The sequence below is a fragment of the Ovis canadensis genome, chromosome 24, assembly GCF_042477335.2.
Source record: "Ovis canadensis isolate MfBH-ARS-UI-01 breed Bighorn chromosome 24, ARS-UI_OviCan_v2, whole genome shotgun sequence".
Lineage (NCBI taxonomy): Eukaryota > Metazoa > Chordata > Mammalia > Artiodactyla > Bovidae > Ovis > Ovis canadensis.
Window position 1 is genome coordinate 55,565,074 of NC_091268.1, and position 26,607 is coordinate 55,591,680.

General features: G+C 51.3%; 1 protein-coding gene across 5 annotated transcripts in view; it reads left to right on the forward strand.

Annotated features, from left to right (window-relative positions):
• Positions 1-1,646: 1,646 nt before the first annotated feature.
• The window catches only part of CARD11 (caspase recruitment domain family member 11), a 104,912-nt gene continuing 79,951 nt past the window's right edge, over positions 1,647-26,607 (forward strand). For 4 of the 5 annotated variants that reach the window (XM_069571371.1, XM_069571375.1, XM_069571374.1 and 1 more), the window contains exon 1: positions 1,647-2,352. The gene's annotated coding sequence lies outside the window, so the exon portion shown is untranslated. The remainder of the gene's footprint in view (positions 2,353-26,607) is intronic. The other variant, XM_069571373.1, reaches the window with a different exon arrangement.

Below are 26,607 nucleotides of genomic sequence, written 5' to 3' on the forward strand. Positions count from 1 at the left end.
CTTTCTGCCATAAGGGTGGTGTCATCTGCATATCTGAGGTTATTATTTCTCCCGGCAATTTTGATTCCAGCTTGTGTTTCCTCCAGCCCAGCGGGTCTCATGATGTCCTCTGCATATAAGTTAAATAAGCAGGGTGACAATATACAGCCTTGACGTACTCCTTTTCCTATTTGGACCAGTCTGTTGTTCCATGTCCAGTTCTAACTGTTGCTCCCTGACCTGCATACAGATTTCTCAAGAGGCAGGTCAGGTGGTCTGGTATTCCCATCTCTTTCAGAATTTTCCACAGTTTATTGTGATCCGCACAGTCAAAGGCAAGGAAAAGCAAACATAGCAAAACGGTCATGACAGAGTCCGGTGGCGGGACAAATGGGGTTCACTGGACAACTCTTCTAACTTTTATGAGTGTTTAAAAAGTCTAATGAAGTGTTGGGAGACAGAAAGACACAACATGTCTTCAACAAGCCATACCTACGTGTAATCCCATCACTGAATCTGAAACGCATGATATTGACAAAAAGAAGCCAGATTCAGAAGAGAATCTATGAATGGCTGATACTATATGAAATTTTTGGACTTCAGAGGCAAAGGATTTGCTTGAGGTCAGAATGTAGTTTATTCTTGGTAGAAGGGGGCTAACAACTGGGAGGTGTGTAAGGAGGGCTTCCAGGGTGCAGACAAAGTTCTGTCTTTTGTTAACTTGAGTGTGTTCACTTCATGAAAATTCATCATGCTTTTGGCACAATTTTTGCAGTTTTTGTTGATTTAAGGCCCACCTGCTCTTGATATCCTGCATGAGGAAAACCAATGTTCCTCTTTAAAACCACACACCCTGATTTAAAGGTTCACCAAGAGCAAGAGAGATTCTACCCTGGTCTCCGGCGGGTCACTGGGGACCAAGGACCAGGATGCTGGCAAGCACTGTTCTCTATTTTAGGAACTTTCTCTCTGCCGTTCCTGATGACTTTGTAACAAGCCGTGCAGAAAGCAAACTTATGTCTGCCTTCCTGCCCGGTCCACGCGCATCCGTCAGCTGCATTCCTCAAGCCCGCCACGACTCCGCTTTCTCCCGGGCTTGGCCCAGGACTCCTCGTTCTCCTGTGCTTAGACCACGACTCTGCGTTCTCCTGTGTTTGGACCACCGCGGCATTCTTTCTTTCTACTTAGTTGCTTCATTTCTTGAGTGCCCTTCCCTCCAGGACTCCAGGAACTTTACTCAGAGAACTTAAAACGCTTAGAACAGGACAGAAAGTTCTCCAGCTGTATCCGCGGGGAATCAGATGGTGGGGGGAGGGAGAGAAGGGAGGGGTAAACTGAGGCAGCGGAGGGAGAGCTGGGGAAACTGCAGCATCCGCCGTGGGCAGACTAGAACCCAGAGCTCTCCGGACTGTGCCGGGTGTGCCCAGATTCTTAAGTTCACGATTCAGAAACACCCTTGGGTGGGAGAGCAGCAGACCCAGGGGGCCTGTGTCACAGCTCTGGGGGTAAATGATTAAACCGGTGACATCCAGAAGTCACAGTTTCCCCTCCAGGTGTTGGGTGTGCGAGCAAGAGTGGGGGATGGGCGGGCGGAGGGCGGACTCCGCCACCAGCCAGTGTCCAGGCGGGGTGGGTGTGTGCCGACCGGCCGGCCGGCCCCAGGAAGCTTCCAGAACTCCGGCTGAGGGAGGAAGGACCCCGGCGGTGCCCTGCTCCCCACTCTTCCGTGGGACCAGCCCTCCCTTCTCCACCCCAAATCGCAGCGATGCCTCTGGGAGGTCTTCGGAAGGGGCCTGTCGCCTGGACCGCCCGCCTTGAGCCCCGACATCCTCCACGGGGCGTCCCTTCCCACGGCCGCTCCTGGGCTCCGGGCCGGGCTCGGCAGCCTTGGGGTCGCGGCTGTGTGGGGGCTGAGGCCCAGGCGGCGGTCCAGCCTCTCCGACCGGGTGGAGGGGACAGGGCCGCCCCAGACCTGCGGTGGGGCGGGTGCGGGGGGTCTCCTGGCGGGGCCCGGGGCCCACCCAGCGCACCCCCTCGCGCCCTCCTACCCCGGCGGCACCCAGGCCCCGCCCCTCCCCCTCTTCCTTATCTCTTTTCTAACCTTTTGCATTTTTTTTAGTCTCATTTCCTGTCGGGTTTTGCATTTCCCTCCCCCTTCCAGCCTATGACACACTTTCTCTCCTTTTTTCTCCCTTTTGCGTCCCTTGGCCTCCGAACTCCTGCCTGGGTGGCGCGCAGCACCCCCTTGGCCCTGCAGCCCCTGGGCCGGCTGCGCCCCTCGGACGGTCCGGGCGGCGGGGCCCGGGGCCCCGGGAGGAAGCCGGCGGCCTGCGCGGAGGAGGTGCCGCGGCTGGCAGAGCATGAGCGGCCCAGGTAGGCGCGGCGGACGCGGGGGTGGGGACCCGGGTTGGGGACGGGGCGGGGGGGGGGGGGGGCCGGGAGCCACCCTGGGGCGGCGGCCGGTCCAGGTCGGGGGCGCTGTCGAGGTGGGGGGGGGCGCCGCGGGGGTCCGGAGTGGCTCGCCTTCTCACCCCTCTGCTCCATCTCCACCTCCCTCCGCCCTCCGAAAACTTTTCTTTCTTCCACTTTATCTGGCCTCTGGGTTTCTCTGGACCGGTCTCTGACTGGCCCCGCCTGGCGACGTCCCCCCACCCCCCACCCCGGCCCCCGCCCCTCGGAGAACAGAGGGATGAAAGTGGTCGGGGGCATTGGGCTGGCCGGGCCCCCCAGAGGGAGGCAAAGCCTTTTCTAAGGCCTTAAAGGACAGGAAGTCTCCAGACCACAGCCAGGCCTGACTCGCAGGCTCCTGAGAAGGTGGAGCCCCGGGGAGGGGAGCGCGGGGAGCGAGGTGGGGCCCAGGCGCCCCCGCAGAGCCAGGATGGGTCCCTGGAGGCCTCGCGCCTGGAGTACCCGCCTCCCGGTCACCGACCGCCCCAGGGCGCTGAACGGGCTGGAAAGCCGCCGCGCATCACCCCCCAGATCCCCGCCCGCCAGGGTGTTCTGAACCCTCCCTGGCGGGGAGAAGGGTTCTCTGGGGGAGACAGTTTTGGCGCAGGGAGCGGAGCCTGCTTGCGTGCGTCTGGGCTCCCAGCTTCCTGACACCTGCTGGGCGAAGTGTGAGCAGGGGGCGGTTGGCTCAGACCTGGTCTTGGACCAAACCCATCTCTGCCCAGCCTCTGATCTGTAGTAGGAAAAGACCCCTCCTAACGTTTGCCGCCTCTCCTGAAGGTGTAAGGCTGCTGCCCCTGCCCAGGAAGGAAAGACACACTGGTCCAGCCCCAGACAGTTAGTGGGCGCCTCCCCTGTGGTTAATGAGCACCCGAAATCTCAAGCCCTGGGTTAATGCTGGGGCAGGAATTTAGCTAAAATGCTGCCCTCTGTCTTTGCCCCGAGTCTGCACTTCCCTTCACCCCCAAGGCCAGGTAAAGAAGCGACGGTCGCAGTTTGGGCTGTGGGCCTGGCTGACCAGCGGGCAAAGGGAGCCTGGGACTCAGCCTCCCCCATCCCGGGCAAAATGGTTTGGATGTCTGTGCATTTTAATTAGCACCCGGATCAAAAAGGAAGTCTGGTGGCCCCCCAGCCCCGAGCTGGTTCCTTTGTGTGATTTTTTTTTAATTGTGGTAAAATACACATGACAGGAACTTTGCAGTCTTAACCACTTTTAAGTACAGTTCAAGGGTAATAAGTGCCTTCACACTGTGGTACAGCCATCACCACCATCATGTCCAGAACTTTCCATCTTCCCAAACTGAGACTCTGGTCCCTTTAAACACGAATCCCCCATCGCCCTCCTCCAGCCCCAGGTACCCACCCTTCTACTTCCGGCCTCTCTGAATCTGACTCCTGGGGGGCTGGGGGCTCCATGTAAGTGGAGTCCCACAGTGTTTGTCCTTTAGTTCACTGAGCATCATTCCCCAAGATTCCTCCATGTGGTAGCAGGTGTCAGAGTTTCTTTCCTTCTTGCTGCTAAGCCGCTTCAGTTGTGTCCGACTCTGTGTGACCCCATAGACAGCAGCCCATCAGGCTCCTCTGTCCCTGGAATTCTCCAGGCAAGAACACTGGAGTTGGTTGCCATTTCCTTCTCCAATGCATGGAAGTTTAAAGTGAAAGGGAAGTCGCTTAGTCATGTCCGACTCTTAGCGACCCCACGGACTGCAGCCCACCAGGCTCTTCAGTCCATGGAAGTTTCCAGGCAACAGTACTGGAGTGGGTTGCCAGTGCCTTCTCCGTCTTTCCTTCTTAAGGCTGAATAATACTCCATAGTAGGCATGGACCCCGTGTTGTTTCTCCATGAATCCTTTACGTGATCTTTTAAAACGACTTGTAAACCTAACTCTTGTTCTCAAGGTGATGGCCCTGGATTGAATCAGTCAGTGGGCACTTTTCAGGACACAGCAGAAGCAAGGTGGAACCCAGATGTCCCTCTCTAGGGGCTGGTGGAGACTCAGACTAGAGGGTGGTGGGTGGCGGAGGTCGAGCGTGGGGCCCCCCAAGGATCAGTGGAAGGTTCAGGCTGAGACACCACTGGTGGGTCCCGACTCTCTTGTCCACTTTCCGACATGAGTTTCTCCACCCTCCCGATGGAAGCCTTGCTTTGCGGGACTGGAGGCTGTTTCTGGCTCGGTGATCATGGCGCTTCATGCATGAAAAACCACATCGAGTCCAGTGTTCAGATGATTATGATGAAAAGGGGCCCAAGGCTAATAAACGGAGCTCCTCCTGCCAGTTTAAAGCTGCTGTCCGGCCCCTCTTGCTTTGCCCTACCCTTGGCCTTGAAGACAGTGCCCCCTGGCAGTCAGGGTGATGGTGAGGTCCTACAGGGGTGAGATGCCCAGATGACCACCCCAACACTGAGTGTGACCAGATCTGTGAGACGTGTGTTAGAAAGAAGTCAGGTCAGTGACTACGCTGGCGGTCCAGTGGTTAAGACCCTGCACTTCCACCGTAGGGCATTGGTTCAGGTTAGATACCTGATGAGGAAACTGAGATCCCACGTGCCCTGCAGCCAAAAATTTAAAAGTTCAAAAATTTCTGAAAGAATCAGATAGAGTGGGGAGGCAACAGGAGGTCCATGGTCCACCTTCTGTGTCGGGGGCCTAGTGGCAGGTGCGAAGGAGCCTCGGGCTGCGGCCCAGACGTGGCTCCCAGGCATGACTGCCCACCTGTGCCAGCCGGCCATCACTTCAGCAATCTGGGAATCATTTCTTCCCGATGAAATCAGGGTATTAATAGTGATTATTTTCAGGCCTGTCAGCTACACCAAGCATAAAATGAGGAAGCACGAGATGTACATACGACTAGCTTTGCCGTTGTTATTCCTGAGATCCAAGGGGGATGAGAGGATGGGTGCTGAGGTCAGGACCTGGGGGTGGAGTGTGGCTTCCCCCGCCCGTGCTGGGTGGACCCCCTTCCTTGATCTCCTGGTCCGCAGTCCCCATCTTGCAGGACAGCCATGAGCATGGAAGGAGATCTACCCTGTAGACACACTGCGTTATCCAGTAAGTGTAGAACATTCTGTCCGTGGAATTCTCCAGGCAAGAATACTGAGAGGGTAGCCTTTCCCTTCTCCAGGGGCACCTTCCTGACCCAGGGAGCAAACCTGGGTCTCCTGGGTTGCAGGCAGATTCTTTACTGTCTGAGCCACCAGGAAAAGCCCTAGAACATTTTGAATGGATTTAAATATGGAAGCAGAAAGAAAAAGAAACGACAGCTGTCAAGGAAGCCCCTTGAAATGCTTTTCTGCTCAAGAAAAGTTGCATCAGTGGATTCTCAGCCACTGTGCTCGGGAAGAACAGGGCTTGTGGGCATTGCATGCAAAGAACACGTGCGAGCAGCGTCCCCCGAAGCCCCCTTGAGCAGCTCCTGCCTGTGGGTCAGTGGTTTTACTGGGGTGGCTGTCTTCAGCAGGGCAGCCCCCTCGGTTGCGATTTGTGCAGGGCCCCAAGGTTCTAATAACTGCTGTCACGTTGCTGTGATGGTCGAGCGCCGAGGGCTGGTGAAGGTTCTCTGTTCCTGCCTTCTCTGGTGCGTGCTCTTTGCCGGTCCAGCCCTGAGGTCCAGCTCCGCAAGCTCATCTCTTCCGTCGCGGTCCTCTGGTCCCCCCCAGTCCCTGCTGACAGATGAGCCAGAGCGAGGCCTCCGTTCTCCCCGGGGGGTTTCTTTGTCGAGGCCGTGACCTTCCTTCTCATCCCACACCCACCTCTGGACCGTGCGTCCTTGCGCTCTGGAGCGCCAGGGGCGAGGCGGGGCCCCGAGCTCTGTTCACGCAGCTCCCAGCCTGCAGGTGCCCCTGCAGCACCCACCGGACTGCTGTGTACAGGCAGCGCCTTCCCTGGTGCTGGTCCGGCCTCCAGCGAGAGGCCGGACCCTCCAGGGGAAAGATCTAGGGACGTGGAGCCGGCAGAAAGGGCGTCCGTTCCGGGTCTGCCGCACACTAGCTGCGTGACCTCAGGGAAGTCACTGAGCGTCTCTGAGCCTCAGCTGCCGTGTGTGTAGACTGGGGGTGGAAGTACCACCCCAAAATTAACATAGACCAGAGTGTTTCCGAATAAGAGTGCTTCTGCTTTTAAAGGCTCACCTGTGACTTGGCTGTTTCTGACAGAGTCGCGGGTGGGCGGTACAGCAGAGTGAAGAATTTAACCCAGAACTGAACTCTCGTCGGACAGATCTGTTCCCTTAATCTACAGAGAACGCTCAGAAAAAATCAGGGAGGTGCAGGAATCAGCAGACTTCTTCTGTAAAGGCCCAGGTAGCAAATATCTGAGTCTCTGACAGCCAGAAGGGCCCCGTGGAAATGGCTCAGCGCTGTCCTTGTCCTGTGGCCAGTGGGGCGGGGTGGACAGTCCGGCATGGGTGGGGCACTCCATCGTAGTTTGCTGACTTCAGAATTAGGGAACTGGACCCAAGAGGAAAATGCCTGAAGGGTGTGAACAAACAGAACGTGAACAGACCAGTCAATTTACAATGAATAAATGCAAACTAATACAACAGAGATACACCTTTTTCACTGTCAGACTGGCAAAGATGAAAAAGCTTGAAAGGGGAAGCAAGCGAGTCTAACGCACTGTGGATTAGACAGTGTTCACTAGCATGGCAAGGGAACAAACCCAAAAATTCCGCTTCCAAAACATCATCTCACACACAGACGTGTCCATCTTCTTCTTGCATGCAGGTGTTAATTGTACCATCGTTTGTAACGGGGAAAAGTTTGAAACCGCACAGATGCTCTTCAAAAGCGAAGTCCATCCATACAGTGGAATTCTATGAGGCCAGGAATGAGATGGGGGCATAAGGGGTTTTTCTAGGAAAAAAAAAAAAAAGAAACAATAGCACATAGAAGAAACTGCATGGGACAAAAAAAATTTTTTTTCGTTACTTACACCTAGACGCATCTTGGTGAGATTTCAGAACTCCAAGGATAAGAAGAAAATCCCCAAAGACTTTATAAAGAGTAAGGAGTAGGTCACCTATAAAAGCTAAAGTAAAATCTGTGTTGTGTCAGCACTGCTGAAGGCAGAGAGGCAGTGACTTCAGGGAATTGGTTTTGGAAAGTCAAACTATTAGACTAAAAACCAAAACAAAAAGAACATAAGAAAAAGAGAGAAAGAAACTGCTCTGGTGGGACGTCTGGGGGATGGGGGTGGGGGGATGGAGGGGAAAATTCTAGTTTTCATTTTGTGTCCTTTTCTTGGTTTGTTTTTACCTTAGCAACTGTTATCCTTCTGACTAAGGAAATAAGAAGGACAAGCCGTGTTTGGAAGAGACAGGAAGGGTTGGCGTCCCGCCCTGCTCTGTCCAGCTGATCTAGCCCTCCTGGTTCCCACCTGGATGGGCTTCAGGGAGAAACTGCCTCAGAATTCTCACTTCTGTCGTGTCACAGGAAGGGAAATCAGAGGGCCTCCCCGGCCCTGTTAAAAGGCAAAATTGATCGGTTTAAAAAAAAAGGATTCGTTTTCCATTAAGGCATAGCACGCACATAGCCCCTGTGGATGGTGCTGCACACACACCCACGTAGCTGGTTACCCAGATCAAGACTTGGGTTCTTTCCAGGCCTGGGGGGTGGCGGGGGCCTCCTCATTCTCCTTCCCCGTTGCTAAGCCCCCAGCCCCTTGCCTGTCCTTGACTGCCACACGCGTGGCCTCACGCAGAGAGCTCTGGTGTCTCAGCTTGATTCGCCCCCGTGTGTAGCAGTCCTTGGGTTTTCCTCCCTGCGTGGTATTACACTGTGAGTGTTCACCACAATTGTGCGTCCCTCCTGCCGTGGACGAGCTTGTCTGTTGTGTGCAGCTCTGGGCTACGGTGAGAGGTCCTGTGAACACTCTTGGAGAAGTCTTGGTGGTGATAACCCACTTTTTTTCTTTTCATCTGAAGGCAGACAGAGCCCTTGAGCTGGCGTTACTGGAGGTGCAGCAAGTTGTCATGTCGGTAGATGAATGCTGATGTGAAGTAAAACCGTGTTTTATTGACATTGGTGCTTTGTTCCATGCCTCTGAGTAAGGATTCGGTCTTTCACGGAAGTTTTCTAAGAAGAAATGGCCTTTAAAAAAGGGATTCCAGTGGAGTTGGTTGGAGGGCGGGCTGAGCGGGCGGTTGAATAATAACGATACTTCGCCCGTCTCTCTGAGTCCCCTGGCTTTGGTTCTCAGATGCTTTTCAAAACCAGCTTGTGAATCTGCATGGCGCCTGGGGGTGCCGCGTAGCAGAGGGTAGCAGGCAGCAGAGGCGCACGGAGATTCCCGATTCCTCGGGGAGTGTTCTGCAGCCTTCACAGTCCTGCGTTCCGTTCTCTCCGGGGAGGTTTTCTCACGGGTCCTGGAGTCACGTGGGTTCCGGGCCTGGGGAGGTTTGCGGTTGTGAAGGAAAGGGGCCTGGCAGGGAGAGGGCGGTTTCCTCCAGCCGCTCCAAGTGGGGGAGAGCCCCCCCACAACTGTGCCAAGCGGAGGGCTGCTCCTGAGGAATGGGCCAGCCTCTTTCCCCTCAATTTTGTGTTGAGACGGTCCACGATCAAGTCGTGGGCAGGGCTGGCGCCTCCCGAGGCCTCTCCTGGGCGTGCAGGTGGCCCCATCCTCGCTGTGTCCTTGCCTGGCCCCCGCTGTGTGCGTGCCCCCGGGTGTATCTCTGTGTCCCCTCTCCTCTTCTCACAGGACGCCAGCCCCGCTGGCTTCACCCCAACGGCCTCATTTTAACTTACTCTTCAAGGGCTGAGTCTCCAACTGCAGGTGGTGGGGTTGGGGTTTCACCATACGAATGTGTAGGGACATGACTCAGCCTTGCACACCTTTGCCGAAGGTGTCTTTGAGAGTGTTGTCTGCACTGTCTGTCCCCAGTTCCCGACCCCTTGTTCTGTCCTGGACCCGCTTCTGTCAGGCTTTTGCCCGCAGCCCTGAATTTAAGGAGCCCTGACCAAGCTCTCGCAAGCCCAGGCCCATTCGTCATCCTCGTGGGGCCTGAAGACCTCGCCCAGGCTGGCTGCCGGCTTGGCCGCTGCGTCCCTCCTGGGAGCGCGGCGTCAGTTCCCTGCCTCGGCTTTCCCCTGCCTTCCTGGCCGCTCTTCCCCAGTCTCTCCGAAAGCCTCCGTGTCCCCTGACCTCTGAGGTCAAAGGGCTCAGCCTCTCCCTCGGGGCTCCTCCCTGGTGGTCTCAGGCAGACTCAGGGCTTGAGAGCCATCTCTGCTCACATCCCAGGTTTATCCCTCCCGCCGGGCCTCCCCGCTGAACGCTGGACTTTGGTAGCCAGCGGTCCTGACTGCCCAGACGTGGAGTCGACCCACAGCTGAACTTCGGAGCCTTCCATCCCTGAGTCCTCTCTGCCGTGCGGCCAAGTGCTCAGGCCTGAAAACCTGGGGGTGGTCCTCGGTTCCCCCATTGGGACTAGGAGCGTGTCCACTTGCTCAGCACAGAGGACCCAGGTGCTCTGGCTGGGTCCCCGAGAAGGTCATTCCCAGGCCTTCTGCTGCACCTCTCAGGGGCGACTTGTTCCCCCAGCCAGTGGGGCCACACCGTGATGTGCTGGGGAGACCCCTGGGCTCAGAAGAGGGAGGCGAGACTTGGGTCCTGGGCCACCAACCCACTGGGCCATCTTGACCAAGTCCTTTCTCCCCTGCGGGCTCAGTTTCCTCACCTGTGAGAGAGGAGACAGGGCCTAGGACAACCAATGGGTTTCACCTTGAGGGCGAGCTCCGGGCAACTAGTACTGGCTTGCTTGAGAAAGCGCTCCCCCCACCCCCACCCCCCAGCTCTGCGGAAGAGAGCAGCTCTGTGATCGACTGCCCGTGTCTGCTGTGGGTGTGAAACTGCCAATTGGAGCCAGGGGTGCCCCCATTAGTCACTCCTGCCCCTGCTCCCCTAGACCAGGAACCGCCAGCTTTAAAAACCTGTGATCACGCCGGGCGTGACCTTGAGCAAATCACTTCCCTGTCCCAAGACTTTGTTTCTTCACTAGCAAGATGGAGACAAATAACCCCTGCCTTCCTACCGCACAAAATCGCTCTGAGGAGTGGATGAGATAGTCGGTGAAAAATGGCTTGGAAAATAACAGACCGCTATATAAATGCAAGGTTTCATTGTTATTAATTGACCTCCCCCAGCACCATCTTCCCGGGCTGGGCGAAAAGCCTTTGCTTTCATTTTTGCTCCCCCTTGGGCAAGAGAGCGCCATTTGGATTTTCCTGGTGATGCTGAGAAAGGGGATTAATATGAACACTGGGTGTTGCCTGGGAGACCAATGCATCTTTCACAGCCTCCCTGCGGGTGAAACCAAGAGGCCTCCTCTGGAACCTTTCAGCGGCTTGGTGCCTGCATCTTAGCGCCCCACCACGCTGTGACGCTTCTGCAGGACGGGCATGGAAAAACCTTCCCTGAGTAAATTTTTGTCTCCCTCGAGGGTTCATCCTTATTATCCAAATCTCTGGAGTTAAATTAATTCTCCGGTTGGGCAGTCGGGAGCGGGGGGTCTCCCCAGAGCGCCACCGAGGGTGGCTCTGCTTCATTTCTGGAGGAGGCACGTGGCCTGCGGCCTGTGGGGATCCAGTGGAGAATCCAGATATATCTCTTTCTGTTCCCTGGTGAAAACCGCATCCCTCCCCTCAATCCGCAAGCCTCCCCTCTTTCACCTTGAATGTTGTTAATGCCCCATATTTTCTGCCAGAATCCCAAACAGAGTCTCTGTTTGCAGCTTCCCAGAGACCCAGGGGAGCCATCTGTTCTTACATTATTTGGTTTAAGCAAAGCTTCAGGGCATATCTTCTTGCCAGTGGTGTATCCCGAGTCGGATTCACTACGCAGGCTCTTATTTATTGGCGAGCGTGTTTTATTGGAATGCGTTTCATTTCCTTCTGTCTTTTACTTTGGGCTTCCTCCTGCACCTTTTGTCGTGAACAGTGTTTGGTGCGGTGTGAAATGAGAAGCATTCAGAACTCTTTCTGAGCCATAAAGTTTTGATTCTTTTTTTTTTTTTTTCAGTGGCAGAAAAATAAAGGACTCGCGTTTCCGGTAGGCCTGGAAACGGTGAATCAGATTTTTGTTTTGTTTAAAACTTGAGAACCTCAGGCAGGGGTTGAGAGTCACTGGATGGAGCTGAACACTGTGTTTCGGGGTTTAGGCTGACGTCCCTTCCCCACGGGCCATTTCTCGGGAGAGGGGGTGGCCACCCACGGAGGCTGACTTGAGACGGGCCAGAAGGGCTGCCTGAGTCACAGCTGCCCCGGGCTGAGTGGGCACTTCCTCCCTCGCCTGTTGTGCTCCGTGAGGCCTTTGTGATTCAATGCCTGGCGTTATTCACAGACTCACAGGTGCAGTTGAGTGTGAACTCTGCCTCTCCCAGCAGGCGACCTTGGACAAGTCACTGAAGCCATCGGGGAAATGGAAGTAAGACAGCACACTTCCCACAAGAAGGCAGACGACGTAGCATCTACCAGACGCCGTGGGGCGGGCACAACGTCCAGGCAGGCTCGGTCGGGACAGGTGTGCGTTCACGATCCAGGCGCGCCCTGCTCGTAGGCCGGGCGCCCTGGAGCAGGCTCTGAAGGGCCCCCGGGAAACCTAAAATCTAGCATGAGCCATTTACTCTCATTCCTTGCCTGACCCCTGTGCGTTAATACTCACTACTACCGTTATCCAGTATGCACCTTAAGAGGTAGCCAGCACCCACCACTCTCAGGCAGCCCACAAGGTGCCAGGGATAAAAAGGTGTAAAGGTGGAGCTCCCCTCCCCTCAAGCCTGTGGTCTGGTGAGGAGGCAGTCACCTGGGAGATAAAAGAGGCCCTCCTTGAGGACAGGTGGGAGAGAGCCGGACACCCGGCTCTGCCCGAGGGAGACAGAGTGACCTCCAGGGCCGACCGAAGCCGAAATGAGACTTGGGAAACCGCAAGGCTTTTTGCAGGCAGAGCAGCGTGGAGGGCCCTCCGCGCAGAGAAATGGAGGTGGGATGAGTGTCGGCGTCGGCAAAAAGACGGGAAGGCGTGGGGGTGGGGAGGAGGGGCCCCCGAGAGCCCCGGAAGCTGTGCCAAGGAGGCAGATGCTGTCCTGTGGGCGCGGGCCAGCTGCTGGGGCGATGCGGCCGTGGCCGGCAGCCAGGATGGATGCGCACGTTCGAAAGATCACAAACAGCGGTGCTGAGAACAGATGGGAGACTCGGGGCAAGAGGCAGGGAGGGCCCCTCTGCTGGGACGCAGGCCAGGATGAGCTGTATCTTTATTGTAAATAAACTTTGCATGGAAGCATAACATTCACACAAGAGGCACGCACAGATCCCAAATGCACGACCGGTTTTCACAACGTGAACGCGCTGTCTCCAGCGCCCAGACCAAAAAACAGTGTGGCCAGTTGAAAATCAGTATTTTAATGGAAACTAGTAATGGGTTTTATTAGTAGGCGTATATCCCCAGTACTACATGGGACATTCGTGTTCTTCAAAATGTTTATTTATTCAAGATACAAGTCGAGCTGGGCGCCCTGTATTTTATCTGACAACCCTGGCTTCATCCACGTTGTTGCAAGCGGCAGTTCGCAACATGTTTGTATTGCCAGTAAGAGTCTGTTTGATGACTGTTTCACGTATTGTTAAGACCACCACTGATGGATACCTGGGTGGCTTCCAGCTTGGGGCCGTCAGGAATAAGGCTGCTCCGAGCATTCTTGTACTGACCTTTTGGAGACGTGTGCTTTTATTTCCACCCAAGAGTGGACCTCCTGGGTCTTAGACTCTGTTCATGTTGAGCTCTAGTAAATACCGCCAAACCGTTTCCCCCGAATGTTGTTGTAGACTGCACCCCACCTCGGTAACGGATGGGGGTTCCAGTGGGTGCACATCCCTTCTCACAGCGTCTCACAGACACAGCGTTGCCTGCCTCTTCATTTTAGCAGTTCCGACCAGTGTGCAGTCAAAACCTATCGTTGGTGTGGTTTTAATTTGCGTTTCCTTTATGTCTGAGTCGAATGCTGTTTCACGTGTTGATCAGCCGTTTGGCTGTCCTCCTCCGTGGACTGTCTGGTCTAGTGTTTTGCCTGTTTTCCTATCGGCGTGTCTTTTTCTTATTGAGCTGGAGTGGTTCTTTATATACGACCGGTAGGTGTCCTCTGACAGATGTGTGTCTTGCAGCGAGCTTCCCTCAGTTTGCAGCTTGCCCTTCCGCTCTTATTATGGGTCTGCTGATGAACTCAGGCTTTTAATTTTACTACCGTCCAATTCATGTGGGCTTCTTCCCTATGTTTCCCTCTCTGTTGAGTCCTGTTGGAGACGTGCCTTAGTAGTTTATCCAGTCTTACTACATTTCTTAACATGGCTACTGCGAGGAGATCAAACCAGTCAATCCAAAAGGAAAGCAACTCTGAATATTGATTGGAAGGACTGATGCTGAAGCTGAAACTCCAATACTTTGGCCACCTGATGTGAAGAGCCGACACGTTGGAAAAGACCCCGATGCTGGGAAAGATTGAGGGCAAGAGAAGGGAATGACAGAGGATGAGATGATTGGATGGCATCACCGACTCAATGGACATGAATTCGAACAAGCTCCGGGAGATGGTGAAGGACACGGACGCCTAGGCTATTGCAGTCCATGGGGTCGCAAAAGAGTCAGACGTGATTTAGCAACCTAACAACAACTTAAAAATTAAAGTTATATGTGTAGTTCAAAAAGAGAGAGATATGCTTACCCCAGGGTGTGTGTTTACTCCTAAAAGCTTTGCTGTTTCATCTTTCACATTTAAATCTATAGTACAGCTAGAATGGATTTTTCCTTTAATAAAGGATCATTTATGTACAGTAAAACACACCTATTTTAAATACACAGACCAGTGAGTTTTGATAAAAGTGTATGTCCATGTAACCACAACCACCATCAAAATAGAAAAGATTTCCGTCACCCCATAAAGTTGCCTCATGTCCTCTTGCTTCTCTAGAGTGTGGTCCATGGACCAGCAGCGTCTGCCTCACCGGAGATCCGGTTAGGAACACACACTCTCAGGCCCCACCCCAGGCCGACTGAATTAGAATCTGCATTTTAACAAAATTCTCAGCTACTTTGTATGCACAGTAGAGGTTCAGAGACAATCTGAGTTCCTTTGAAGAAAGGTGACAAGCAAAAAATGCTGTTTCTATTGTTATTAATGGCATAGCCTGAAGCAAAGCAAGATAAATGATAGATTATTGAGTTCGCAGGGGGGGAAATGAAAGAGAAAGGGTTGAGGGGGGATTTTGAAGTCATTGCGGAAGCGCCCTCTATTCCCTGGACTGCTTCCTCTTCTGGAGACCTGACCCCGCAAATGTCCTGTGAAGCTAAGAGATAAGATTTGCTGCTGTGGGGCTGTGGGTTCCTGGGCCAGCTGCTTGCTGGTCTGTGCCCTGGATCAGCATGAAGAAATCCTCATGACCAAGTCCACAGACACCTTAATTTTTTGCTGTTATTTAGTCGCTAAGTCATGTCCAACTCTGTGACCCATGGACTGCAGCATGCCAGGCTTCCCTGTCCTTCACTGTCTCCAGGAGTTGGCTGAGACTCATGTCCATTGAGTCAGTGATGCCATCCTACCATCTCATCCTCTGTCTTCCCCTTCTCCTGCCTTCCGTCTTTCCTAGCATCAGGGTCTTTTCCAATGAGTCAGCTGTTCGCATCAGGTGGCCAAAATGTTGGAGCTTCAGCCTCAGCATCAATCTTTCCAATGAGTATTCAGGGTTGATTTCCTTTAGGTTTGATTGGTTGGATCTCCTTGCAGTCCAAGGGACCCTCAAGAGTTTTCTCCAGCACCATTGTTTGAAAGCATCAATTCTTCAACACTCAGCCTTCTTTATGGTCCAACTTTCACGTGCATACGTGACTACTGGAAAAAAAACATAGCTTTGACTAGACTGATCTTTGTTGGCAAAGTGCTGTCACCGCGTTTTATATTTGTATTGCTTTAAAAAGGCAAATACTTCCACGGGGCCTATAATAAAAACACACACACATCGGTTCTCCAGCCCACCCTCCCCACTCTTCTGATATTTCAATCACCTACTTTTCAGACGGCCCCTCACCCTTCGCACCTAGAATTCAGTTTTCCAGTGAGTAAACCTTTCTTCTGCCAAGACTGGGAGAGAGTCTGGGGGTTGAACTTCATCTGCAACTGATTCTTCTGGTGTGAACCTACCCTGCACATCCAACCTTTGTGGTCCAAGACGCCTCTGTTTTCTGGGCGTTTCTGGGATTCGACAGAGCAAATCAGCTTTGTTCTTTCCAGCTCTTCTATCATTAAGCACTTAGGTTTTATCCTTTCCTACTCCAATTCATTGGGCTTCCCAGGTGCCGCTGCTGGTGAATAAGCCCGCCTGCCAGTGCAGGAGGCATAAGAGATGGAGGTTCCCTGGGTCGGGAAGATCCCCTGGAGAAGGGCATGGCAGCCCACTCCAGTATTCTTGCCTGGAGAATCCCTTGGACAGAGGAGCCTGGTGGGCTGTGGTCCGTAGGGTCACACAGAGTCGGACACGACTGAAGCAACTTAGCAGGCATGCATGCACTCCACTTCATTAGACATTTTAAAATTATATGTTATTTCCTTTAAACATCAAAAGAATGTACACATATATTAAAAAGAATACTAACAAAAAGGCTTCATATTTCAGTCTATGGAATTTATTGTTGTGAATGGTTTGAAATCCAATTAAATACTTCAAGTTAAATTGAATTTCCTCCCGAAGGGCCGTCCCATCCCTTTCCCTCTGAGCTGCAGGGGCGGGTTTCTCGCGTATTATTTCCTTATATTCCCGGCACTGAAGCTGAGCTCACTGTTCTGTCCCTTAGATCTGTTTGTCTTTTGCCAAAAGAAATACCAGGCTACCTGTTCCCTCTTTGTTTTCTGCATTCTCAGGTTTTAACAGAGCATTTCATGGTCCCATTTTTACCTCCTCTCTCAGCATAGCGAGTGTTTAAGTTGTTTTTAGTTTAGAATGCACATTTTTAACTAATCCGAGTCTCCAGTGAAATGACTCCACGTGGTGGACACCTCATGACCAAATGATGCCCATCCATCCCTCCCAACCTTCTGAGATTCCTGCCCATCATCTCACTTACCCATGCACTGCAGCTACCCCAGACACTGTTACTATGAGGACCATGCAGGTCAATTAGGAATAAGAAAATTAGGGAGATCCCGGGTGGTCCAGTGGTTAGGGCTCGATGCCCTCCCTGCCGAGGGCCCAGGCTCAGTCTCTGGTCGGGGGAACTAAGATCCCACAGAAAAGGGGGAAAAAAAATCTTATTTAAGTATTCCTTTTCCAGTGCCCTTGCTTTCTGTATGTTGTTTTTCTTCTGCCTGAAGAGCCTCTTTTATTGACAGCGTATCTTGCCTACTGGCCATAAATTCCCCCTGTTTTCTTTACTCTGAGAAAGTCTTCATTTCTCCTTCACATTTGAGGACAGTTTGGCTGGAAATTGACGTCTGAGCTGGTGGTCTTTGCTTTCTTAATCCGGGCAGTGTCTCACCCCACTCCCTTCTTTCCTGTGTGTCTGTGGTAATTCTTATTTCTGCAGAGGACAGGTGCCTTCCCCTCTCTGGCTTCTCTCAGGATCCTCTGTTTGGTTTTGGATTCCTGCAGTTTGGATCTGATGTTCCCAGGTGTCTTTTCCTTGTTATTTGCCCTGCTGGGTATTCTCTGAACTTCCTGGATCTGTGGGGTTTGGTCACCGTTCCGCTATTAATTCAACTATTACCAACATTCTTGAACAAGTGGAAGTGTTAGTTGCTCAGTCACTTCCAACGCTTTTGTGACTCTCAGGGACTATAGCCGCCAGGCTCCTCAGTCCTTGGAATTCTCCTCCAGGCAAGAATACTGGAGTGGGTTGCCGTTTCCTTCTCCAGGGGATCATCCCAACCCAGGGGTCGAACCCGAGTCTCCTGCATTGCAGCAGATTCTTTACCATCTGAACCACCAGGGAAAACATTCTTGGCCATTATTAATTCAGCCATTTATTTTGCTTTCTTCTCCCCCTGCTCATCCGATTATGAATATCCTATACTTTCGAGGGGCTTCCCAGGCGGCTTAGTGGTAAAGAATCCGCCTGCCAGAGCAGGAGATGAAGGTTCGATCCCTGAGCCAGGAAGATCCCCTGGAGAAGGAAATGGCCAACCACTCCAGGATTCTCGGGGAAATCTCATGGACAGAGGAGCCTGGTGGGCTACGGTCCATGGGGTCACAAAGAGTTGGGCACGATTGAGCAACTACAGCAACGCTTTTGGTATCATCCAGTAACTTGCTTATTCTGTCATTTCCCTTTCATTCCTTTTTCTGTTTACGTTTCAGCTTCGAAGTTGTAGTGACCTATACTCCAGCTCAGTGATATGAGTAGGGTCAGCTACCCTGTGTAACAGACTCTCAGCTGTCAAGGTCTTAAAGAGCAGGTGATACCTTTCTTTTCTCATGTAAGAACAGGGTGGGGCGCCGGTCAACAGGATGGCTCTCTTCAGGCTGCCCTTCGGGGACCCAGCCTCTCCCGTGTGCGTCCCTCTGAGCCTGGAGTACGGTGTTGCATCCATCCAGGCAGCAGCAGGACAGAAGGGTGCACACTGGGAGGTTCATTACAGACCGAGCCCAGCAGCAGAGCACAGTGCTTCTGTTCACAGCGCACTGAGAGCTCAGACCTTGTGCCCAGAATTTCAGGAACAGCTCCCATCCTTGCCACTTAAGGCTTTGCTTCAGATCTTAAACACTCTGTTAGAATTTCAATCGTATTGAATCTGTAGATCAATTTTGGGGGAGACCGGCATCTTTATGATAAGTTTTTTCACCTGCAAGCTTGGTTTATCTCCTCATTTTTAAAGGTCTTTTATAATGTCTTTCAATAAAGTTTTAACATCTTCTCTATAAAAGTCTTGCTCGGTTTTTGTTTAGCTTATTCCTAATACCTTTTTGTTTTTTACTGCTGTTATAAAGGATATCTTTTAAAACTCTGCATTTATGTTTGTTACTAATGTGGAGAAACACAGTTGATCTTTTTATATTTAACCTTGGATTCATAACTATACTAAACTTTTAAATAATAATATCTAGTTTTTTTGGTTTTTCTATGTAGATAGTATCATTTCTAAATTATGACAATGTTTCTTCTTCCTTTCCACTTTTTAGATCTTTTTATTTCTTTTTCTTTTCTTCATTTATTTTTTTCACTGTGCTGGCTAGCATCTCCAATAAAGCATTGAATAATAGCGGTAATCTTGAGCATCTATGTTTCGGCCTCAGTCTTGAAGAAAAAGCTTTCAAAGCTTCACCTTTAACTATTGTGTTTGCTAGAGGATTTTTGTAGATATACTTAACTAGGTTAAGAATGTTTATTTTCTTTCCATTCCAATATATTTTGTCAGGAATACATGTTGGATTTTATCAAGTGCTTTTTCTACACATTTTTTTTTAACAGAAATGGCTATACAGGCGCACCTTAGACGTACTGAAGGTTCAGTTCCAAACCATCTCAGTAAGCAGGTCATATGAATTTTTTCATTTCCCAGTGAATATAAAAGTTATGTTTACACTATACTGTAGCCTGTTTAGTGTGCAAGACCATCATGTCTAAAAAAGCAAAGTGAAAGTGTTAGTCGCTCGGTCATGTCCGACTGTCCTCAACCCCATGGGCTGCAGCACGCCAGGCTTCCCTGTCCTTCTCTATCTCCCAGAGTTTGTTCAAACTCATGTCCATTGACTCAGTGATGCCACCCAACCATCTCATCCCCTGTCACCCATTTTTCCTGCCCTCAATCTTTCCCAGCATCAGGGTCTTTTCCAATGAGTCAACTCTTCCCATCAGGTGGCCAAAGTATTGGAGCTTCAGCTTCAACATCAGTCTTTCCAATGAATACTCAGGGTTGATTTCCTTTAGGATGGTCTGGTTGGATCTCTTTGCTGTCCAAGAGACTCTCAAGAGTCTTCTCCAGCACCAGTTTGAAAGCATCAATTCTTTGAAGCTCAGCCTTCTTTATGGTCCAGCTCTCATATCCATGCGTGACTGTTGGAAAAGCCGTAGCTGTGACTATACAGACTTTTGTCGGCAGAGTGGCGTCTCTGCTTTTTAATTCGCTGTCTAGGTTTGTCATAGCTTTCCTTCCAAGGAGCAAGCACCACCAGACGGCTCCTGCACGCAGTGAACACCGAAGGGCACTGGCTGGCGCCGTGGGCCTCACCGGGGCCCCTCCCACTTTCTGTCCCTCCTCTCATCCTGCCGCTCTGCCCTTCTCCACCTGGGTCCCTGATAGTCAAGCCAGGACCTTAGGCACAGAAGTCCTCAGCCTGGAAGTTAGTGGGTCAGCTTAGGAAGAACACCTGAGCCACACCACCGCTAATTACATCCTTATTTGGGGCAGGGCTCTGAGCTTGGGGTCGTAAAACCTTCACAGGAGGCATGAAGGTGAACCCAGGAGATGGCGCGAGACAGCCCTTGACCTTGAGAGGCTCTCAGCCTGGGTCTGAGAGGACATGCTGGAGACTCGGGAACGGTCCTGAGGGGTAAAGAGCAGATTTCTGGACGTTTAATGCCGATGACATGGTGTTACCTAGCGCTGTGTTGCTTCACAGTCAGATGCCTGGACTTGTTGAAAAAGCCTGGGACTTTGTCTTCTTGGTATCCTGGATTCAGGTGAAGCTCCCAGTGTTTTGCTGGCCTGGCTTAGGCCTCAGGGGACAACGTCTTCACACTCAACTCCATCCCCTGGTCCAGGAGCTCAGGGGGACCCTGGACTGACAGGAGGAGACGCCGTGAATTCCACGCTCCCGATCTTTCTCCCTAGACACTCGAGTCTTGTCCTCCGAAGCCGCGTTTGATCTCAGAGGTGGAGGGGGGTCCACCCTTCCGTCCCAGGTGAAGTGAGTTGGGTGAAACGAGACTCTGGCTGCCTGACATTTCATCTCCTTCTCCCACTGCATCTTGGTTTGACTTGTTTCTAAGAAACAGCCCTCGACGTGTCCGTACGTTGCTAAGTGGAAGCCGTGCGCACAGAGCACGAACTGTGCTTTCTCATCGGCCAAGCGGATGAGTCACACCTAGCCGGCTGTGAGTTCTAATTACCGGTGCTGTGAGGGTGGCTTGACACTCCCGGTTGCATCCTGTGGTGAGTCAGCACCTGCTCTTGCTGTTTTAAGCTGCAGGGTCTCGATGCCCTGCCTGACTTCCGTGCCCGCATTCTGGAATCCGAGTCTGGAACTGGTGTCCAGGCTGAGTGACCTGGTCAGCCAAGGAGAGAGGTCCCAGAATGAGCCCACCTTGCTGACCCCTTGATTTGGACTTCCAGCTGCCAGAGCTGTGAGCCAGCAAATCCCTGCTGTGGAAGCCCCCGGTCTGTGGTCATGGCAGCCCCTGCAAACTCATCCAGGAGGCCGACCCTTCTCTGCCGTGACTCCCCCCGCCCTCCCCAAGGCTTTGTGCCAACCCAAGGCGGGACCCAGGAGCTCCCCCAGGCGCCAGAGACCACGTTGTTCTTGTTGAGTCGCTCAGTCGTGTCTGACTCTTTACGACCCCGTGGACTGCAGCACACCAGGCTTCCCTGTCCTCCACGAGCCCAGAAATCACAGTACAACATTAAACACTGCGCCTGGCTGCCTAGCAGACTCCTGGGCTCAGGAGCGCCCTTTCTCACCTGCAGAGCCCTTGGGTCCCGGAGCAGAGCCGGAGGCTTAACTGCGGGAGAAGCAGTCAAGGTTCCTGCTGCTCCCCGCCCCACCCCCGCCGCTGGCATTCCCCCGTGCTACGGGGCACCTCGGTGGGCGTGGAGCTCGGCTAATTTTTTTTTTTTTTAATTGGCTCGCCTGACCCTCTGTGGGAGTTTCTGGGAGTTCATTTTAAAGTCGGAGAGAGGAGAAGCAGGAGCTGGCTAATTCCCTGGTTCAGTTGACACTGCCTCCAGTTTGGTACCTTCCCCGCTTGGCACATCTCTTTTATGACAGTTGGAAACTGGCAGATGAGAGCTCTGAGTGCCCTGCCTCTGCACTGAGGGGTCAGGACCAAAGGATGACATTACGAGGCTCACCGCTCCCCCCCAAGGCCGCTCTGCCTCTTACTGCCGCTCTTTCATTATCCACCCAGAGGCAAAGGGGCACCGTGCCACACGCCCGAGGCTGCCTCTGCTAGTGTGCGCTCAGAGCGCTGGTCAGGTGAGCTTCCCAGACTCGACGTGCCCACCCAGCCAGAGGGCCCCCTGCCCCCAGCTGCCCCACCCCCCGTGCCCCTTGCCTGCTCCATGGTCAGCCCGAGCACGCCCGCCTCGTCCTGCATCTGCTCAAGCCCAGGAAACCTGTTCTGCCTTTTCCTCCGCACTGCTGCCTGCCTTCTCTGATTTCTAAATCTTGGGGACTTCCCTGGGGGTCTAGTGGTTAAGACTTCGCCTTCCAATGAAGGGTGTGCAGGTTCGATCCCCGGTCAGGGAACTAAGATCCCACATACTTTACGGCCAAAATATCAAAACATACAACAGAACCAGTATTGTAACAAATTCAATAAAGGCTTTAAAAATGGTGCACATAAAAAAAGAATCTTAAAAATGAATCATGCTGGGAATGTAAGATGGTGCGCATGATGTGAAAAAGCCTTGACAGTTCCTCAAATGGCTGAAGATAGGATTACCCTGTGACCATCGTCAGCTCAAAGGACATGAGTCTGAGCAAACTCCAAGAGATGGTGAAGGACAGGGAAGCCTGGAGTGCTACAGTCCATGGAGTGCTGAGGACCCGGCCACAGCTGGGCAACCGAACAGCCCTGTGACCCAGCAATTCCGCCCCTAGGTCGGTACCGAAAAGAATTGGAAACAGGCATGCAAACAGGTCCTGCACACAGAGGATCACAGCAGCACCACTCACCAAATAGCAGAGTGGCCCAGAGGCGGAAAGAACCCACATACACGTTAGCAGGTGAGGGGACAACCCAAGTGTGGCAAAGCCATGCGACGGACCACCACTCAGCCACGGAGGGGGTGTTGTGATGACAAGAGCTACCGTGAGCAGAAACCATCACGCTCCGTGAAAGAAGCCTGACACGTTAGGCCCCTTGCCGGAGGATCCCACTGATATGAAATGTCCAGAATGGACAGCTGCAGAGAGACCGCGAGACAGCAGACAAGTGGTTGGCACAGGCTGGGGGCGGGGGGACTTGACTGCTGATTGGGTTGGAGTCTCCTTTAGGGACGATGTACAGGTTCAGAACGGTTGCACGGCCTTGTGCAGTGTGTTAAATGCCACTAAGCTGTACACTGAAAATGGTCAGTGTTATGTTATATGAATCTGACCTCCTGTAAGAAGGATGAGATCGCGGATTCTTGGAGCTGGAAGGAACTTTGATGCGGTCCGAGCTTGTAGGGATGCCAGGAAATCTGTACTGCTGCATGTGTGTGTCTGTGGGCATGCTCAGTTGCTGAGTCGTGTTCAGCTCTTTGCAAATCTATGAACTAGAGCCCGTCAGGCTCCTCTGTCCATGGAATTTTCCAGGCGAGAATAGTGGAGGGCATTTCCATTTGCTCCTCCAGGGCATCTTCCCAACTCAGGGACTGACCCTGAATCTCTATGTCTCCTGCCACGGCAGGCAGATTCTTCACCACTTAGCTACCTGGGAAGCCCCAGGAAGACTCTGTAGGGTTAGGGTTATATCTTATTTATTTTTATTTCTAAAAATTCATGCATGAAATCATTTCTTTTAAATCTTTCAAGTAATGTAGTGAAGTGAAAGTCACTCAATCATGGCCGACTCTTTGTGACCCCATGGACTAGACAGTCCAGGAATTCTCCAGGCCAGAATACTGGAGTGGGTAGCCTTTCCCTTCTCCAGGGGATCTTCCCAACCCAGGGATCGAACCCAGGTCTCCCGCCCTGCAGGCGGATTCTTCACCAGCTGAGCCACAGGGAAGACAAATGTAGACAAAGCTCCTAAGCTTTCATTGACAAGCAGATCAATACTGCTCCACTCTTGCGGCTGCTGGTCTGGTATGTCACCTCCCAGACCTCTCTCTGGGCACGTAGAGGTAGTACAGAAGCGTGTTTGGGTTTTGTGGTTGTTGCCTTCCTAAGTAGCATCGTACAGTACCTAACTGTTCTGCAACTTGCCTTCTTCCCTTAAAAATATGTCTTAGAGGTCCTTCCATGCTAGCGTACGCTCCGGTTCATTTTTATCGACACCCGCAGGGTCTTCAGTGTCTAAAAGCACCATGTTTAATGCAATCAGTCCTTACTTGAGCATTTAGGGGTTCCCCCCCCCCGATCTTTGGTCTTCCTGGTCTGCACACACCTCCTTTGCAGAGAGGGGAATGTTTCTCTAGCTTAGGTGCCAACGTGGAATTGCCAGGTATTTGTTGCTCAGGCGCCAAGTCGTTGCGGCCCCTTGGACGGCAGCACGTCAGGCTTCCCTGTCCTTCACCGTCTCCTGGAGTTTGCTCAAACTCACGTCCACTGAGTCGGTGATGGCCAGGTGTAGGGTACATACGCTGTGTGTGGTCACGGATGTTGCCAAATTGCCCACAGCAATTGCCTGGACTAGTTTATATTCTCACCAAGACAATGTGAGAGTGTTTTTTTCCTCATACCCTTGCCAAAACTTTGTTTTTACCAAGACTGAGATTTTTTTGCTGCCCAGATTACTGCAGCGCGCTAAAGCTAATCGTAGCTAATGCCTATAGATTCTTGGTTACGTTCCAGGCACTGCCCCAGGAACTTTACTTGCGTGCACTGACTCATTTAATCCCATAACAATCTTCTGAGGTGCGGTCCTTTACTGTTCCTGTTTTATAGCTGACAAAGCTCAGGTGCAGAACAAAATCTCACGGTTTCAGGTTTTCCCTTGATTATTCCTGAGCTGAAGTATTGCTCCATGTTTATTGATCACATAAAATTCTATGACTTGCGGGTTCATTTTCCTAATTTCCTCTCCTACCGTATTCCTTGCCTTTTTCTTATTGTCGTTCTGCACATTAATCTTTATTTCACGTATTACAGATGTTTTCCTAGAACATAGCTTACGCTTTAACTTTGTGGCACTATTTTCCATCACACAGAAGTTTTAAATTATGATGTACTCACATTCATCAATCTTTTCCCAAATGACATTAGCATATTATGGCTTGTTTAAGAAGGCCTGTCTTATCCCAAGGTTATAAGCATATTTTAGACTTTGTTTCCTCTAAAACTTTTGGAATTCATTGTTTCATTTTTAAGTCATTCATCTATCTGCAAATTATCTGTGCAGAGGAGCAAAGTGGGAATATCGTTCTCTCCAAATTGTTAGCAGATTATCCCAACAGTTATTGAATACTCCTTTTATCTCTGTGTTGATTTGAAACAAAGCCCTAATCAGGCATTAATTTTCTGCACATAGGTGAGTTTACTGGGCTTTTGTTCATTGTTCTGAATGTCTCTTGCTGTATCCTGCAGCCTATTGTTTCTCAATGTTTTACTATCTGGAGAGTTTTAATATCTGGTGACTTCTGTAGCCACCTTGCTGAACTCATATTCTGCCGGTTTATCATCTCATTATTGTTGCTTTAAAAATAACTTTTAATTTATGTTTTTATATTTCTTTGGTGTATAGATTGAAGATGGTGTTCTTTTGCAATTTTTTTTAAAAAATTTATATTTCCATCAGCCAATATGCCATATGTTATTTCTCCTTTTCATTATTGCTTGAATTTCTTGTGGCTATTACATGGTGAGTTTTTGCAAAATTTCCACCTGTATTTGAAAAGTTTTTCTAACCTATCCACAGAGTTCTGTAGAGCCATTAGCAGAAACACGTGAATTGTTCTGAATCCGCGGTAACCAAGCCTCCTGGTCCCCTTCTTGGGGCCTCACGGTGTCTCTGGCTGTGGCGGCGACTTTGCCAGCTTCTTCGAGTTTCTCTCCGCTTTGCCTTATGTGCTTCAAAGCTGTATTGTGAGGCCCAGAAACGTTCACGGTGGCTGACAGCTCCTCTTAACGACGTACAGTCCCCTTTGTCCCTTTTAATGCCTTTCCTCTCTTATCTTTTCTTGTTACCTTTTATATTTATATTTTCTTGTTACCCTTTTATATCTGTTGTGATTTATCATGGGGTCCCCTGGTGGCTCAGCTGGTAAAGAATCCGCCTACAACGCGGAAGACCTGGGTTCAGTCCCTGCGTTGGGAAGATCCCCTGGAGAAGGGAAGTTTATGACACGTGGGACTTACTCTTAGTGCCTTAATCTGTATTTTTATTTTCCAAAGGTTTATTGCAATCTTCCTTTTTGCGGAATCCATCACGATCTCTCTGTTCTGTTTTTTTCCTGTTGTGGTTTGCTGATTGTTTTTCTACTGACCATCTGTCTGGTTGTTCTATCCATTATTAAAAGTGGGCTGTTGAAGTCTCCAAGTATTACTGTAGAACTGAGATTTCTCCCCTTAATTCTGTCAAATTTTGCTTCGTATATTTCGGGGGCTCTGTTGTAAGAGGCGTATATTTGTGTAATTGTTATTTGAATCGATAGATTGACCCTTTTATCAACATATAAAATCCTTCGGCTCTTGAGATATTTTTTAACTTAGAATCTATTTTGTCTGATAGTAGCACAGTTACCCCAGCTCTCTTGGGTCACTATTTGGGTTGGAATGTCTTTTGCGATCCTTATTAGGACCCCACCCTAATGACCTCTTTTTAACTTAGTCACCTCTTTAAAGACCTTGTATTCAAATAAGATACTCCTAAGGTACAGGGCATTTGGCTGCCAACCTGTAAGTTTGGGGAACGCAGTTCAGGTCATATCAGGTGTGTATCATTGTTTCTTTTTTCTAAATTAAAAATATTTATGTACTTAGGTACGTGTTTGCGTGTTTGGCTGCATCGAGTCTTAGCTGTGGCACGCGGGATCTTCGGGTGTGGCGTGGGATCTTTCCTTGCAGAGCGAGGACTCTCTAGTCGTGGCACGTGGCCTGTGGCATGCAGAGCACGTGGGCTCCGTTGCTTCGCAGCATGTGGAATCTTGATTCCCCGGTCCAGGGATCGATCCCTTGTTCCCTGCGTTGGCAGGTGAATTCTTAACCACTGGACTACCAGGGAAATTCCACTATTGTTTCTTATATCCTAATTTTTCCCTTTGGAATTTCATTTGGTGATTGTTTAATTAAAGCTCTGTGGATGGTAAATATTTTGAGTCCTTGCATGTGTGAAAAGCTTTTGCCTA